General features: G+C 41.7%; 1 pseudogene; it reads right to left on the bottom strand.

Annotated features, from left to right (window-relative positions):
- Positions 1-208: 208 nt before the first annotated feature.
- On the bottom strand, positions 209-325 carry LOC124551610 (annotated as a pseudogene).
- Positions 326-18,104: the final 17,779 nt, after the last annotated feature.

The raw sequence follows: 18,104 nt of genomic DNA, 5'->3' as shown, positions 1-18,104 counted from the left end.
AAAAAAAACACTCCGTCTTCAGGCCACGGGTGGCCTACTGGGACCATCCGACCGCCGTGTCATCCGCCAAGGAGGATGCGGATAGGAGGGGCGTGGGGTCAGCACACCGCTCTCCCGATCGTTATGTTGGTATTCTTGACCGAAGCCGCTACTATTCGGTCGAGTAGCTCCTCAATTCGCATCACGAGGCTGAGTGCACCCCGAAAAATGGCAACAGCGCATGGTGGCCAGAGGGTCACCCATCCAAGTGCCACCCACGCCCAACAACGCTTAACTTCGGTGATCTCACGGGAATCGGTGTATCCACTGCGGCAAGGCCGTTGCTCCTTTCAGGTAACATCAGTAAATTAAATTAAAAAAATACTTACGTACACTAAGGTGACAAACGTCATGCAGTAGAAATATGCACATATAGATTTGGCTGTAGTATAGCGTTCACGAGGTATAAAAGGACAGTGTACTGGGGAGCTATCATTTGTACTCATTCGAATCGTATGGTTTCCGACGTGATTAGGGCGCGCGACGGTTATTAACAGACTCTGAAAGCCGAATGTCTTCACTTAACGACCTAGAGCAGCGGTGATTGCGTAGAGTTGTCACTGTTAACACACAACGAGGACTGCGTGACGTAACCTCAGAAATCAATGTGAGATTTACGACGAATGGACCCATTATGACAGCGTGGCGAAAATTGTTAATGGGCTATGGCAGCAGATGGCCGACCCACGTGCCTTTGGTAAAAGCACGCTTCTCCTGGGCTTTTGGGTATATCGGTTGGACCAGACTATAAAACTGTGGCCTGGTCAGATTAATCCCTATGCGACTAGAAAACTGTGGCCTGGCCAGATGAGTCCCAATTTCAGTTGGTAAGAGCTAATGGTGGGATTACAATGTGGCGCAATTCGCACGAACCCATGAACACACGTTGTCAACAAGGCATTAGACAAGCTGGCGGTACCCCCAAAATGGTGTGGGCTATGTTTGCATGGAATGAACTGGGTCCTCTAGTCCAACTGAACCCATCATTAACTGGAAATGGTCATGTTCGGCTACTTGGAGACCACTTACAACCGTACTTGGACCTCATGTCCCCAAACAATGATGCACAATGTTACTGGACCACAACAGCTCGCGATTGGTTTGAAGAACATTCTGGACAATTCGAGCCTATGATGTGGCCACCTAGATCGCCCGACACGAATCCCATTGAACATTTGTTGGACATAATTGAAAGGTCAGTGCGTGCACAAAATCCTGCAGCGGTAATAATCTCGCAAATATGGACTGTTATAGAGACAGTTGTTATTGTTTTGGTCTTCAGTCCAGAAACTGGTTTGATTCAGCTCTCCGAGCTACTTTATTCTGTGCAACCATCATCCTTATGAATCTGCTTAGTGTATTCATCTCTTGGTCTCCCTACACGCTCCCGCCCAATACTAACTGGTGATCCCTTGATGCCGCAGAGCATGTCCTACCTACCGATCCTTTCATCTAGTCAAGTTGTGCCACAAATTCCTCTCCCCAATTCCGTTCAGCACTTCCTCATTAGTTACGTGATCCACCCCTTTAATCTTCAACATTCTTCTATAGCACCACATTTGGAAAGCTTCTATTCTCTTCTTGTCTAAACTATTTATCATCCATGTTTCATTTTCATGGCTGCACTCTATACAAATACTACCAGAAAAGACTTCCTCACACTTAAAACTGTACTCGATGTTAAGAAACTTCTTTTCTTCAGAAACGCATTCCTTGTCATTGCCAGTCTACATTTTATATTCTCTCAACGTCGACCATCATCAGCGGTTATTTTGCTTCCCAAATAGCAAAACTCATGTACTCACATTTCCTAATGTAATTCCCTCATCATCACCTGATTTAATTCAACTACATTCCATTATCCTCGATTTGCTTTTGTTGATGTTCATCTTATATCCTCCTTTCAAGACACTGTTCAGTTCAACTGCTCTTCCAGGTTCTTTGCTCTCTCCAACAGAATTACAATGTCATCGGCAGACCTATGGCAGTATGGCTCAGTATTCCTGCGGGGACTTCAAACGACTTGTTGAGTCCATGCCAGGTCGTGTGGCTGCATTATATCGAGAAAAAGGAGGCCCGATACGGTGTTAGAAGGTATCCCATGATTTTTTTCATATCAGTGCAACCAGGCACGCAAAGAATAATTTCGTTTCAAGTTGGATTTTCATGTCACACAACATTTATAAGAAACTGCCAGAAAAGGGTAATTTCTAGACAGTCGAAGACAGAATATCAGGTTTCTCCATATACAGTGAGAGAAATCAGATGAGCCATGACTGGGCAATCAGTTATTTACAAAGCCTCAATGTAATTTTAAACGTAAGATAAAAATAGGCGTGCGTTAAAAGCTTCGCAAGAATCTGCAGAAAGGACGAAGTTCTTGTAAGTGTATACTAAAAGTAGATTCTGTTGTCTTCTCTTTATAGAACGGCACTTAAAGTAATTCACGGTTAAGATTAAGTTCTTGTACTATCTTCGTCTTTGACATAGTCTAATATCACAAAATTTTTCTTGTTTAATTTGTGGAGTGCACGTTAATAAGGTATATATGTCTAAATCTTTCACCTGTTGGGTAGAAGAAATAGAGACTTACATCTTATTTTCATATAGGTTTAATTTTATTTATTAGTTATTTAATGTCATTGCAGAAATGAAGATCATATTAGAAAATAGAGAAGCAGTTTTACATGAATCACAGTAATTTTGTCAAACCAGCTAGCTTCTACGTTGATAACTTATGACAGGGTTTAGCACAACGAAGACAATCCTTGGAAAAAAAAACACTCTTGGAGATTACAATGTGGATTCCGCAGCCGCAGCCTGTACATTGACTCTCTTTGCCAGATTTTTCTCGGCAGATGAACACAATTCTTGCCCTGGACCGATGACATCGGGGTTCCACCGTGCTAGTAGTCTCTCCCTGAGCAGAGGGAGAGTTGCACTGTTGCAAACGAATAAAACGAAAAGCAGTGGACCCTGTACCATCGTAGCTATATGGACATAGTACACGTACTGCGCTATGCCTTGTGCCTGGTGGAAGCCAGTTCTAATAATCGTGCCTATGCCACTTAAAGTGACAGTCTTAGCTGACATGTAAAGAATTAGTGTCTTTGAGCCAAACGTCTCTTTACTATAAATTTTGAGCTGCCGCATGGAATTACGAGTACGTCGGTACATGTATCCCAGCAGTCCAAGACAAACAATATTGTAAGCTACTGACAGAGAAATTGCGACGATGAATATCATACGACTGTGAAACAGGTAATATTCGCTCGTTCTTTCCAAAGCAATGGTTGCCACCAGTACTACGCTCCAGGGTATTAGCGAACACAACAGCTGATGGCGGAATACCTTCCTTACTTCAGCACGTTCTAGGTCGCTAGGAAGCCTGAGGTGACGAACGCATGCGTACATTTGGTAGCAGAATGAGTTGAGCCAGATACAGTTCAGAAGAGTTAGTGCGCTATCAATCTGCACCGTCGTAGATAAGTCAGGGACACCTGCCATACGATACAAGACCTCAGAAAACAAGATCTGGACCATACCTGTTATCTGAAAGGACAAGAATATCTTTCCGGGCAAGTTAGGTAAATTGGGAAGGTACACGTACACTGCGGCAGTCAAAATTCGGAAGAGAATATTCACTGCTACAAATGTTATTTCTAAAGGTTCTAAGCCCTCGATTTTAAAATCCTTGTACTTCAAGGTGCCACTGTTTAGACTGTCTTTGTAGCTCAGTATTCTGTTTGTCGGCTTGTCTTTGCCCTGTATATAATATCCACAGTATGGTGAGTACCAACCACGGTGGTCCATGGGGGCGCGACATGCCTTGAGATAACTTGTGGAAGCAAAATCGCGACACTTCAGCAGGAGAATAGCCCTGCAAACAGAGCAGACGGCGTCGGTTTCGTTGAGTTCCGGACAGGGTTGGTCGTCAGGACCACCGAAAACGCAGCGGGCATCGCGCACAGACTGAATCATGCTAAAGGGGACATCCTGGCAAATGATGATCGAGTTGACAGTCATCCAGGCGAAGAGGCAGAAGTTGACGTTGGCCCTCTGCGTGTAGGCCAGGTAGCTGGTGACGGGTATGTGGGGCGACCCCTGTGACAGGTCGTGCCACAGCTGCACACGGCACTGCTCGCGCCGCTTATTGTTAGTGGTTTCTGGAGGCCGGTCTTCCAGTGGGCACGTGGGGTGGTCCAGGGCGTTGGCCAACAGCTGCATGCAGCCAGTGTCCACGGACAGCGTAGCGTTGCTTTTGTCCTCCAGCTGCCACTCCTCGCCTGCAAGATCAATGACAGCAGTTGGGTGGTGGTTCTCGTCGTACGCTGAATGTGCCACAAATGCGGACAACTTTCCACCATAAACGGTTATCGTATTATGCATGTCGCTACCAAACAATCCCATATATGAGTATCTCAACTAAGCACGTCATTCTTACACTGCCAGCTGGTGTGAATTGAATAAGTGTTCTTCAGTATTCTCAGACACTTACGATGATTATATGAAGCTGGTATCTGTTCCCAAAAGAACAGTTACCACTGATGACCGCGCAGCTTCTCTAGAATAAAATGATAATTAAACCGAAACCCTTAGCTATCGATAGGTGTTGTTGATATACATCAATGGGGACACCTGAAGATATGTGCACCGACCAGAAGTCAGACCCGGGATGTCCTACTTACATTGAAGATGCTCTATCCGTTTGAGCCACCGAGGGCACAGAGGATAGTGCGAATGCAGGGACGTATCCCTTGCACGCTTCCCGTGAGGCCCATATTCCCAACTGTCCACAACCTACATTTGTAGTGTTCCTAATATGAGGGACACTCCAAAAGGAATGCATACTACTTTTTTTAAATCCATCTTTTATTCTACATGTCTGAAAGTTTCACAGTGTGTAGATACATTCTTTAGGAACAATATTTTCATTTCTCTACATAATTTACATCCCTCTCAACTGCCTTACGTCATCTTGGAACCAGCGCCTATATACCCGCACGGTAAAATTCTGGACCAACCTGTTGGAGCCACTGTTTGACAGCGTGCACAAGGGAGTCATCATCTTCAAACCTTGTTCTACGAAGAGAGTCTTTCAGTTTCCCAAAGAGATGATAGTCACATGGAGCCAGGTCAGGACTGTAGGGCGGGTGTTTCAGTGTTGTCCATCTGAGGTTTGTGATCGCTTCCACGGTTTTTTGACTGATATGTGGCCGTGCATTGTCGTGTAACAGCAAAACATACTGCTTTTGCAGATGTGGTCGAACACGACTCAGTCGAGCTTGAAGTTTCTGCTGTGTCGTCACATGCATCAGAATTTATGGTGGTTCCTCTTTGCATGATGTCCACAAGCAAGAGTCCTTCGGAATCGAAAAACACCGTAACTAAAATTTTCTAGAAGAAGGTGTGGTTTTAAATTTATTTTTCTTGGGCGAATTTACATCATGCCACTCCAATGATTGCCTCTTGGTCTCTGCTGAAAAATGAGGGAGCCATTTTTCATCACCTGTCACAATTCTTCCAAGAAATTCATCTCCACCACTCTCGTACTGTTCCAAAAGTTCGCTGCATAGCGTTTTTCTTGTTTCTTTGTGAGCCACTGTCAACATCCTGGGAACCCACGTGGCACAAATCTTTTTTAACAGCAACACTTTCAGTATTGTGCAAACACTTCCTTCCCTTATCCCAACGTAGCGTGACAATTCGTTCACTGTGATGCGTCTGTCAGCAGTCACCAATTCGTTAACTCTCTGCACATTGTCTGGAGTGTGTGCAGTACGAGGCCTGCCGCTGTGAGGACAATCCTCAATGTTACCGTGCCGGCTTTCATCACCTAACCTGCTTGCCCACCGACTAACTGTACTGCGATCGACAGCAGCATCTCCATACACCTTTTTCAACCTCTTGTGGATGTTTCCCACTGTCTCGTTTTCACAGCACAGGAGTTCTATGGCAGTACGTCGCTTCTGACGAACGTCAAGTGTAGCAGCCATCTTGAAGACATGCTGTGACGGCGCCACTCACGGGAACAGGTTGAACTAAGTTTGAAAACAAGAGGGAAGGATGTATCTACACACTGTAAAACTTTCACACATGCAGAATGATAACTGTTTTTTTACAACAATTGTGTGCATTTCTTTTGGAGTGACCCTCGTAGATATTTGCCCATTCAGTGATATCTGTTCTTTCAGGAACAGATACCATCTTCATACAGTTAAAGGCTACCCGGCCACTGACCTCCTTCTGTGCGAATGCGCACACTTTGCCCAAAAAATTTAAAAGATTTGTTCACGCCCCTCAGGGGGCTCACAGTTTTTTCATGAGTTTTTGTGTGGTGCATACTGGACCCTGCGTTATTGCAGCCCATTTTTCCTTCACTGGCTGCATTTCCTGCACCCTGTACCTCTCTCCCTATCCTCGCTCCTTCCCCGCTGTCCCATTCTTCCCCCTCTTCTGTGTTCTGATTTATGCCAATCTGGCTATCCACTTGGTTCGCTGTATTGCTTGCAATTTTGTTCCTCCTGCCAGTTCTTTCATCCTTCTTGGTGTGTAGGTCCCCAATTGATATTTGACCTCCATGTCTAAATTTTCTGTTTCTAGTCTGAGCCTTTTGATCGAGAACTTTCTCTCTAGTGTCTATGGCATGAACTTCTCTCCCCCTTCCCAGGTCTTCATGCTTGCAATGATCTTGGCATGTCCCAGTATCTATTACCCCTCTCCAGTCTCTGAATATAGTCCAGGGAATGGTTTTTCATAGGGACCTCGTTTTGAAAATTGATCAGGAACTTTAGACTAATCTGGAGTGATGCGGCGATCATTATTTTTTTAGGTGTGCAGAATGGTCTTAAAGATGAGCGAACCAATACTGGTGCCTCCAGTCTGGCTTTTGAGGGGGATTCCCTCCCAGAGAAGGTCAAGGTTATGTGCTACAAGTGTGATGCAATGCCATAACTCCCACCACCCAAGAGGTGCTTTCAGTTCTTGCTTTTAAGGCATAAGTCTTCCCGCTGTACGGAGGACCCTCTGTGTGGTGATTGTGGACATCCACTCCATGACAGAAGCACCCGTGGCCTTCCAGCTGTGTGTGTCAGTTGTCATGACCTGTACTCTCCTCACTTGCCAGATTGCCCAACTTACAAGGGAGAAGAGAAGATCCGAGAGTACAAGTCACTGGATCACCTGTCTTCTGCTGAGGCTTGACAAAAACATGAGAGACTCCATCTGGTGTCACTTTCATCAACTTCTGCCTCCATTACATCCTTTGCCACTGACAATGCAATTTTGGCAGAAACAGCAAAGGGCTTGGAAGAGCAGTTGAACGGAATGGACAGTACCTTGAAAGGAGGATATAAGACGAAGATCAATTAAAGCAAAACAAGGATAATGAAATGCAGTGAGAATTAAATCAGGTGATGTTGAGGGAATTATATTAGGAAATGAGACACTAAAAGAAGTAAATGAGTTTTGCTATGTGGGCAGTAAAACAACTCATGGTCAAAGTACGGAGGCTATAAAATGAATACTGGCAATGACCAGAAATGCATTTCTCAAGAAGAGAAATTTGTTAATGTTGAGTTAGGATTTAAGTGTCAGGAAGCCCTTTCTGAAAGTACTGTATGGAATGTAGCCATGTATGGAAGTGAAACATGGATGATAAGCACTTTAGACAAGAAGAGAATAGAAGCATTTGAAATGTGGTGCTACAGAAGAATGTTGAAGATTAGATGGCTAGAGCACATAACTAATGAGGAGGTATGGAATAGAATTGGGGAGAAGGGAAATTTGTGGTACAACCTGTCCAAAAGAAGATATCGGTTGGTAGGGGACATTTTCTGAGTCAAGGGGTCACCAATTTAGTACTGCAAGAAAGTGTGTGAGCTAAAAATTGTAGAGGGAGATGAAGAGATAATATCAGTAAGCAGACTGAGGGATGTAGGTTGCACTAGTTACTCAGAGATGAAGGAAGCTTTCACATGATAGCGTAGCATGGAGAGCTGCATCAAAACAATTTTTGCACTGAAGTCAATGACGACAACAACAACAACATCCGTTCCCACTCGTACCTCTTCCTTACAACAGCCCTATCCTCCTCTCCCCTCCCTGTCTGCTGCACTTCCCATGCCCTCCCCTTGAGGAGCCATTTCCCCTCCCCTGCTGAAGAAATGGCCCCATTCTTTGGCACCTGCAGGTGATTGCACTCACCCCCCCCCCCCCCCTGCTGTGGATTGGCAAGACAGCCAACCCACTATGACAGGAAGCCGAAAGGCACGCGTTTAAGCTCATGCAGGCTGGCGTGAGGTCTGGAACTGGACAAGGAAGTTAGACTTTAGCAAAAAAGGTCGTAGCTGTTGGAATACTTAACTTTAATCCATAATAGGTGAACATCCCTCTTGACGGTACATGTTTTACAGCATCAATAGTAACTGGTAATGGCGCCCTGCTAGGTCGTAGCAAATAATGTAGCTGAAGGCTATGCTAATTATCGTCTCGGCAAATGAGAGTGTAATTTGTCAGTGAACCATCGCTAGCAAAGTCGGCTGTACAACTGGGGCGAGTGGTAGGAAGTGTCTCTAGACCTGCCATGTGGCGGCGCTCGGTCTGCAATCACTGACAGTGGCGACACGCGGGTCAGTCGTATACTAGCGGACCGCGGCCGTTTTAAAGGCTACCACCTAGCAAGTGTGGTGTCTGGCGGTGACACCACCCCCCCTCCCCCCGTTCCCTGGAGCCCCTCTCCACAGTGTCTCTTGGACTGGAAAGCAACTACCGTACCTCAGCCACGAGACACACCATCTATCTGTGCATACTGGGATTTCTTGCTCTCTTTCGGTTCTTGATCTTTCACAAGCCTACCCTCCCTCCGTGCCCTACCCTCCTCCACCTCCGAAAGAGAAGAAAAAGAGATGTAAGTCCCAGGACAAGCACCCCTCCTGGTACCCCCGGAATATCAATCTCCCTCTTTGAAAACTGAGTCTGATGACTTGTGACAAATTTGTTATTAAAAACCGCTGTAATACAAAATACACACCAGCCATGCAATTAAAAGGTAGCAGGGAAACAAAGGTGGAAACTTTAAAAAACAGAGACAATCCTTTAATCTGCCTCTTCTTGGAGCATTGCTACAGAACAGACGGCTTTAGTATCAGTGCTGTAAACTTTGATGTGAAGAGAGCAGATTGTGTGAAGGATCAGTTTGCATGGTTAGTTGTCTTGCATTACTGTGTTGTGAGTAATTTTATATTTTTGACTTTATTCATTCAGAAATATAACATCTCTAAAAATGAATACCTGTTTGTCTTCTATTTGTTTTCATACCATTCAACTGATTACAATTAAGCAGTAATGAGTTGTGCTCAGCCTGTGAGGATAACAACAACTAGCCACCCATAGAGATAGGAGTGAAGAGCGAGTGACACAGAGGCTTAGCTCAGGAAAATTTCGTGCAATTTCACTCAGTTTTGTATATTTATGACTCATGATGTGTATAAAAATACTGTCAAGGTAACATACCTGAATCATCCTTAGGAAAGGCATTGGGGGTGTGGAGATGTGGCATAAAAAAATTGATAAAGATCAGTTACATATTAACTAGCAGAAGGAGCCACTATGAGCTGCTACTGTAAATTATACTCATAACAAACCATGGTAGCTGAGAAATATTATCTCCGGAAAAAGCCTCTGTGCTTCTTCTTAGATTGGCAGTCTGCTGTTATTATCTACTGATTCAAGCTAAGCATCTCTGTAACATCATGCACAGCCAGCACTTACTTCAAGAGGTCAAATGTTTAGCATTGTGAACAGAAACACACAAAAGTAGAAGTGATGACACTGTTCTTGCTTTAGGAACAAGTAGTTCCTTACCTGGGGAAGAGAGGAGGATAGACTGAAGAAAGTTAGAAAGGAAAAGGAAAGGCAGACCCATTGTGAGAGACGCCCATGTGTGGTTATAATTAGGATAGGCACATGTGAAGGGGTAGCCACCTGAGAGTGTATGAGGACAACAATAATTGATGGTGAGTGAAAACGGGGTATAGTGAAGAAAACAGCAGGAGTGGAATTTGCTTACGTATATTATATTGGGGAGGTTGTTGAGATGTTAGCATGGCAGGTGGTGAGATCCTGTCTCTAGAGTTCATGAAAACAGGTCTGTCTCAGCCACCCGCCAACCAGCCATATATCAACATCCAGTGGGTAGCCATGTTGTCTGTCACAAATACTTTCTAGCTAAACCTGGCATGCACTCACCTCGTATCTTAAGTACACATACCAGACAATGACCACAGAGGCCGATTTGTTGTCTGCAGAATCTGAGGCAGCCACCACGAGAGGCATCTGGCTCACTGCCAGTAGAGTTTGCTTGGTCTAATTTAAATAAAAATTCTAATATCATAAAAATGTTAGTATTTCACACTCAAGTATACTCTCAAATGCTTGAAACTATATCTAAGTACTGTTAAATCCACTTAATTAAATTACAGTAACCTAATTTGAAATGAAGTATTCTGCAAGCTGCTACTAGTTAGCGTGACTACGGCGAGATCATGTCACTGCGCATGTGTGCTTGAATTGGCCACCAACTGTATCAGCTCAGGCCAGCCACTGGAGGCCCCCTACGGGAGGTTTGGGCGCCATGCAGTCTCCAGTAAGCCGTCTGCCGGGGACTTGTGCATATAAATGCGCAGAGCAACACTGAGTGATCTTCTCTGTTCTTCTAGTTGTACCACTCACATCATTTGTTCTGTGTCTTGTTACATGTGGATTGAGAGGCTTATTTCTGTTATTGTTAGGAGGTTATGAATAAAACCATATTTGTGTTACTTGAATTGTTTTTGTATATTACTTGGTTACTACACATTTCTTTATAGAACAACAAGAATATTGCAAAATATTTTAGATCATCCTAAAACATTCAGGAACATTTCAAAATGTTCATATGTATAATGGTAAAAATGTGAAATAGAGTGAGCAGTGTAATTTCCATTTGCTCATTGCCAATGGAATATACTTGCAAAAATGTATAATATTTGTTTGGCAATGGTATGATCTCACTCCATGACACTTCCCCATTAATTGAAAACAGAGCGATGAACTGATGTTCTTCACTGATCATGTAAGTAGCACAAAATGATGCTATTTCAAAGGAGATATTGCTTGCTCTCATATTTTGTAGAAAATGTTCTGGCTTGGGATTTTCCCCAGATATCATATAATTATTGTAGAGATACCTTCAGTGGTATTAACTGAAAATTTCTGCTCAAGGAACACATTCCTGGTGGTTCACTAAAGTGCCACAGACCTGAAGCACTTGATCCATTTTGCAAGTGATGATGTGTTTGTGTTTGTAGTCTTAAGTGGTATCATAATGGAATGATCCATCTGCCAAACTATAATCTCCACGTCTCCTTTTGATTTCTCATACTCTAAATTTCTGCTCCTGTGCTTGTGATCGATGCGTTTCATGAACTTAACTAATTGTAACCATATGTATTCTGTTTCATAATGTTGTTTGTTCAGCAGTTTCTCCATGTCAGATTGCTGAGTGTCTCACTTGATCCTCTTTCCTAATTTCATTTTTTTTGTTTTCTCTCAGTTTGTTCATTCTCTTAGGTTTTGAAGCTAAACACACTTCTCACTCCTGATTTGTTTCATTTCTTCACTGCTCTGTTCCTTTCTTGTCATTTCACCACAGGCAGTATCTTCTCTACTGTTACATAACAGCATCCAGATAAATGTTAATCTTGCATAACACACTAAATGCCACTTTCTACACAGTTCACTATCTTAAACAATCCACTTCCACTTAACATTATTTCATTTTCACTTTCCCTTGATTGACCATAATAGATTTCCAAAAATACAGTAACACAGTGAGAGGATACAAGATTTTCTGTGGTGTTATCAGTAATAATCCTGAGTAAAATTACTGGACCGATCAGAAAGTCCCTCCCCATCATAGATCATAGAATATAAATGAACCATGACAAACTTCATGTTTGTGAGAAGAGGGATATCATCATCGTCTTGTGAAATAAAGTTACTTCTACATGAAATGATGGTTTCTTTGGATTATAACCTGTCATTCTGATTGTCTGTGGTATTCCTTTTGAGCTTTGTGCACCACTGAGTATAGTTGAGCTGCATCTGGCATCACCACAAGTGCACCACATTGTACACTGCTCAAAGGAATATCAACGACACGAACATCGAATGGAAAGTAATGTCATCTACATTGATGGTTATTTGTATGATATTTATTTTGATCACTAATATGTGAAAGTACAAGTCTGTCACTGCGTGATGCAGAAGAGAAGGTGAAAATGTGCTTTTATCCTCAAGTTGACAGAATATTCCTTTGGTAAGGCTGCTAACTACTGTAATGAATACATAATTAGTGTCTGGTCAGAGTCCATAACTTTTACTGAATCCAAAAGCATTTGACAGATGGGAACTCATGCAGCAGTTGTCTCATCATTGCCTACATATACACTTCTGACACACCTAAACCTCCAGATGTCAAACACTCTGGTACTAAACATCATGTGTTGATAGAGTACCAAACAAAACACTGATTTAGTTTGTGATGTATGCTGTCATCCAATAGAAGATGCATGAAGAGTAATTAATAGTAAAATCAGAAGTACAGAGTATAGGGAAAACATAACTGTGTAAGGGATAGGGAAAGGACATTTCCGAGTTTGTAGCAATGACCTTTTGACAATCTGCTTTCGCTTCATTAGTTCAAACTACCAAACCTATAGTGTATATTTGTATAGATAACCACACCTATTTATACAGATGTACACTGTAGGTTTTCTACTTTCAACTAACGAAGGAAAAGCAGGCAACCCAAAGAACACTGCTACATACTCTGAAAAATCCTTTTACATAGCAGAAAAATGTTCTCCCATATAACAATTTTACATGTCATCTGTTAAAATAAATTGCCAGCAGAGGGTTTTGAACTCATGACCTTTACTGGAATGATCTGACACTTTACCAACTCACCTACCAGAGATGTTCACATTTATAGCTTATAGATACTGTTTGCCTAGACAGTTCACCCATCTTCTGCTGGATGGCAGCACACAGCACAAACTAAGTCAGTTGTTTGGTTGATATTCTATTGACACACAATGTTTGGTACTGATCTGAAAGTCTGACATCTTGAGCTTTGGGTGTGATCTGGTGATCACCAACCACACAAAGCAGGGTAATGAAATGTTCGATAGTGCTCTACAATGTACTGAAACATTCCGGAAGATTTTCAAACCTTCTGGAAGTCTTTACCACATTCCAGAACATTGTAAGCCATTGTGCAACACTCTGGCCAGTCACAGAAACTTCAGCACTCGATTCGCAGCTGCTTCGCACAATTCTGTAATAAGCGCATTGATATGAAGCTCTCATTTGGTATCTATATCTTTGAAACCTATTCATGCAGTTCCAAAACAAAACCACTTTCATGGATGTGGGATGAAGGGCTACCATACCATCTAACCCCTACGGTGCTACACGAATATGGTGCGCAGCTATAGTGAAATATGAGGACATGCCATTTTTACTTTTATTACATGTGTTGATAGATTATCAGCTTTCATGGATTTTTAAATTTTTATTCAGAATTTTGAAAGGTTTTGTTGTATTTACAGGTAATCTCTGTGTGTTTGCTTATTTGAATGACAGTCATTTGTTATTGTTGTGGTAGTGGATCCTAGAAAGCTATCCGATGGTTCTGATAAAGTACTGTATCTCTGTTGCACATAATTCTATTTGATCAGTTCACAAAAGGGGGATAGAAAAAAATATGGTACAATAATAGGAGGCCAAATGTTCTGGATGTCACAAGGGGTGTAGTGCAAAGCCTCTTCATTGTCAAGTAGTATTTTGTATGTGTCCACTCTATATGCATATGCCACGATATATGTTGTAGCTGGAAAAGACTTAGCCGCACTCAAGTATCAAACTGAAAATCACCTTTGAGCAGTCAGTACACAGTTAGTTATGAAGACACTGGTAGTATTCTCTTCTCTTGTGTAGTAAAGATGACATTAATGGTGCTCGCATGCAGTGTATTGCTCAATGCCCAAGGTGCCTTTTTCTGCTGTCCTCTTTCATCTAAATTGTGTAATATTGCAATAAATAATTCACAACAAACAAGAAAACAATTCTTAGTTGGCAAAAGAAGGCAATCAGATACAATTCTAGACTGAAAATTGAAGAATTGTACACCATACTACAAAAAAAAAAAAAATAAAAAAAAAATAAAAAAAAAAAAAAAAAAAAAAGAAGAAGAAGAAAGCGTACAAATAGTAATGTCCCTCTTTATTCTAAATTGTTCAAGACACACATGGGGAGGGAACAGCATCATGAACAATGACAGTTCATCAACATCAGAGGAACCAAAAGTAGCAGACAGACATCCCAGCTGCCACACTTGGGTACATACACTTAGGTTTACAGTCACTAATACTTAACAGGCTGCCAGCACATGTGTGAGGTCTGACACTGTACTCAAAACACCACAAATAACTGGCTTAGACAGCACACATTTTATTCAATGCAAGAACTTAATATTGGTCCACAAAATACTAATGAGTAATACTTGAGTACTAATGTTGTGTTAGTTATGTTGTATGTATATATATGTATGAGTTCACCAATCATACTGTAATCATTGGCAGATACTTTAATCACCCAACAATTAATTGAGAAAATTACAGTTTAATTAGTGGTGTGCATGATAAGATGTCCTGTGAAATTTTACTAAATGCCTTCTCTGAAACCTACTGAGAAAAGATGGTTTGGAACCCCACTCATCATGCCAACATATTGGATCTAATGGCAACAAGTAGATCTGACCCCTTTGAAGATATTCACATCAAAAATTGTATCAGTGACCATGATGCACTTGTGGCAACAATGATTACCAAAGATTTATGTATGTCCTGTAAACTACATAAAAAATCAGTAGGAAACAGAGATTAATGCATATGGCTATAGATAGTGAGATACGGAATGAAAAGTATTTGGCTGTGTCGAGGGCAATGTGTGAAGCCTACAGTGCCATAGCAGAATACTGACCTGTGATCTTTCACAAACCCAAAGAAATTCTGGTCATATGTAAAGGCTGTTAGTGGCACCAAAGTTAGTGTCGAGTCACTAGTGAATGAGACAGGAACTGAAACCGAGGGAAGAAACACTTGACTCAGTTTGCAAATGTTCCTTTACAAAGGAAATCCCAGCTGAATTACCCCAATATAATCCTAGTACCAATGAAAAGAGGAGTGAAATAAGTATTATGTCAGTGATGTTGAGAAAAAGCTGATATCATTAAGAATGAACAAGGATCCTGGGCTCGATGGAATCCCTGTTGGATTCTATACAGAATTTTCAGATGATTTCCCCCCTCCACCACCACCACCATGACCACCACCACCACTACACCTTTCTTCAAACTATAATCTATTGTAGATCACTTGAACAAGAAACAGTGCCCAGTTTCTTGAAAAATGCATTGGGCACACCCATGTACAAGAAGGGAGGTAAAAGTGATCTACAAAACTACCATCCAGTATCCTTGACATCAATTTGTTGTAGAATCTTTGAATATATTTGAAGCTCAAATGTAATGAGATATCTTGAACAGGATAATCCCCTCAATGTAACCAGCAAGTGTTCCTGAAATATTAATCATGTGAGACCCTACTCACACTTTCTCCAATGACATACTGAAAGCTTTCTATCAAGGCAATCAGGTAGATGCAGTATTTGTTGACATCTGAAAAGCATTTCACTCGGTATCATATCTATACTTATTGCCAAAATTATGATCATATGGGGTATCAAGTGAAATTTGCGACTGGATTGAGGACTTTTTGGTAGGGAGGACGCAGCATGCTGGTTTGGGTGGAGAGTCATTTTCAGATGTAGAAGTAACTTTGGGTGTGACTCAGGGACATGTGATGGGAACCTTGCTGTTCATTTTCTATATTAGTGAACTTGCAGACAATATTAATAGTAAAATCCGGTTTTTGCAGAAGATGCAATTGTTTGTAATGAAGGTCTATGTGATAGAAGATCCTGATATGATTTCAAAGTGGTGCAGAGATTGGAAACTTGCTTTAAATGTCCAGAAATGTAAAATTTTGCACTTCATAAAATGAAAAAAATGTAGTATCCTATGACCATAATATCAATGATTCACTGCTGGTGTCGGCCTACTCATACAAATTCCTGGGTGTAGCACTTTGTAGGGATATGAAATGCAATGATCACATTGGTTTGGTCATGGATAAAGCAGTGGAGACTTCAGTTTATGGTAGAATACTGTGCAAGTTCAATCAATCTACAAAGAAAATTTCTTACAAATCACTCATGTGATTTGTTCTAGAATATTGCTTGAGTGTGTGGGACCCATACCAGATAGGGCATATACACAGAAGGGCAGCATGAATGATCACAGGTTTATTTAATCTGTGGGAGAGTCTTGCAGAGGCACTGAAGGAACTGAACTGGAAGACTCTTGAAGACAGATGTAAATTATCATGAGAAAGTCTGCTAAAAAATTTCAAAAGCTGGCTTTAAATTATTACTCTAGGGACATATTACAAACTCCTAAACATTGCTCACATAGGGATTGTGAAGATGAGATTAGAATAATTACTGCAAACACAGAGGCATTCAAATAGTCATTCTTCCCACACTCCACATGTTAATGGAACAGGAAGATATGGTAATAACTGGTACATTGGGCATATCCTCCACTGTGGACATCATTGTGGTTTGCAGAGAGTAGATGTAGATGTAGGTGTAATGTACTGTTACAATATGAAATTGTACTGTGATGATAATGGCTTTGAATATTCATTTCCCTGGTGTGCAAGATATACAAGACAGACTTCAAGACCTAGCGAGGTGGCGCAGTGGTTAGCACACTGGACTCGCATTTGGTAGGACAACGATTCAATCCCACGTTCAACCATCCTGATTTAGGTTTTCCGTGATTTCCTTAAATTGATCCAGGCAAATACCGGGTTGGTTCCTCTGAAAGGGCAAGGCTGACTTCCTTTCCCGTCTTCCCCTAATCCGATGAGACCGATGACCTCGGTGTCTGGTCTCCTCCTCCAAAAACAACAAAAAACCCAAGAGACTTCAAGAAGACTATAATAATTTCAATTCTAAAGAATTCGGATGCTGACAAGTGTTAATATTACTGAACTAAGAATTTAATAAGTAATTGTTGCAAAATATTGATGTGGGTTATTTACAGAAGAATAGAAAAACTGATGGAAGCCAACCTTCACCAAGATCAGTGTGGGTTTTGGAGAAGTGTAGGAACCATGTGAGACCATACCAGCTCTACAAATTGTCTAAAAAGACAGGATAGAGAAAGGCAAATATACATTTATAGCATTTGTGGAGTTTGAGAAAGCTTTTGACAATGTTGACTTCAGTACACTCTTCGGTATTTTGAATGTAACAGAGATAAGATACAGAAACTGAAAAGTTATTTATATCTTGTACAGAGACCTGACTGTAGCTATGAGTCATAGGACATGAAAGAGCAGCAGTGGTTGAGAGGGGGGTGAGACAGCATTGTATCCTACCCTGTATGTTGTTCAGTTTGTACTTTGAGCAAGGGATATAGGAAAGCAAGAAGAAATTTGGAGATGGAATTGCAGTATTGAACTTTCCATGCAGATCTTATGAACTATGAGGGTTGATCCTGAAGTAACATTCCCAAAGATCTCCAGCTGCACTGGAAGGTGCTAGGAAAAACTGTCAACACTGCTGTGTGCAGCTGTATTGGCTCAGGAGCCATCAGCAAAGGAAGTGCAATATTCATTCATAATTCGCTTTTGCACATGTAAGGGACTCCATGCATGGATATTCATTGTCAGTTGACGCAAGTGTATGGTGACAAGTGTATGTCCGTTCAGTGCATTTGAAAATAGTGCACGGAGTTTAGTGCGAGTCAGAAGAAGGTCCACAATGAAGAACAAAGTGGAAGAGCTTCATCCTCTGAGGCAGTTACCGAAATGGTCCAATGCAAAATGCTTCAA

This window comes from Schistocerca americana, chromosome 9, assembly GCF_021461395.2.
Source record: "Schistocerca americana isolate TAMUIC-IGC-003095 chromosome 9, iqSchAmer2.1, whole genome shotgun sequence".
NCBI classification, from domain to species: Eukaryota; Metazoa; Arthropoda; class Insecta; order Orthoptera; family Acrididae; genus Schistocerca; species Schistocerca americana.
Note: the sequence above shows the minus strand (reverse complement) of the source record. Positions and strands in the feature narration are given on the sequence as shown.